Source organism: Podarcis erhardii, assembly GCF_964252035.2.
Source record: "Podarcis erhardii genome assembly, chromosome: 3".
Lineage (NCBI taxonomy): Eukaryota > Metazoa > Chordata > Lepidosauria > Squamata > Lacertidae > Podarcis > Podarcis erhardii.
In genome coordinates this window covers 100085422-100086329 of record NC_138507.1, presented here as the reverse complement: position 1 = coordinate 100086329, position 908 = coordinate 100085422, and positions in this window count along the sequence as shown.

Below are 908 nucleotides of genomic sequence, written 5' to 3'. Positions count from 1 at the left end.
CTGACTGGGTTTCCCCAGCCACTCTTGTGTATTTCCCCAGCGCTTATGAGAAGTGCTAAGACTAAAGAGCCCTATTGGATCTGGCGGCCAAAGGCCTTTCTAGTCCACCATCCTGTCATCACATTGGCTAACCACTTGCCAATGAGAAGCCCACAAACAGGCACCAAATGAAACAGCCCTCTCCCCTCCTTGGGTTGGCATCATGAAAGCAGGACATTGGACTAAATGGGTCTTTAGCCGGACACAGAACTTTGGTTGCGTTCTTAGGTTCTTACTTACAAGTCCCACTGCTATACTGCAGTATACTGCCTCCAACATTAGAAGCAAAAACATATCCTTATTCCATGAATTTGTCTAATCCTCTTTTAATGCTATCTAAAGTGGTTGTCATTACTGCATCTTCCACAAATTCAACAAAATATGCAGCGTGAAAAGGTACTTTTTCTGTCTTGAATTTTTCAACATTCGGCTTCATCAGATGGCTTGAATTAACAGACAGAAAGAAAACCTTTCTTTCTCTGTACCGTGTATATAATCTTATAGACCTGTCTTGTCTCCACCTAATCTCTTCTTTTTCCTGAAGTACAAAATGTTGTAACCTTTCCTCACAGGAGAGCTGCTCCAGTCCTGGGATCAATTTTGCTGTCCCTTTCGGAACCTGTTCCAGCTCTGTTGGAGAATAGCTAAAGCCTATGAATTAAGTTACGCAGGTCTTGGTCTGATCAGTGTCTAGCTGAGAATCCACTTAGAAACCCGTATATATTTGTTTTTAATACCATTTTGGGAGAAAACCAGGATATAAACTTAATAAAAAATATACTGCCCCTGTGATACTTGAAACTAAAAAAGAAATCCTTTTCAAAACCTAGTTATTAATCTTGGGTAAATCAAGACAATCACAGATAACA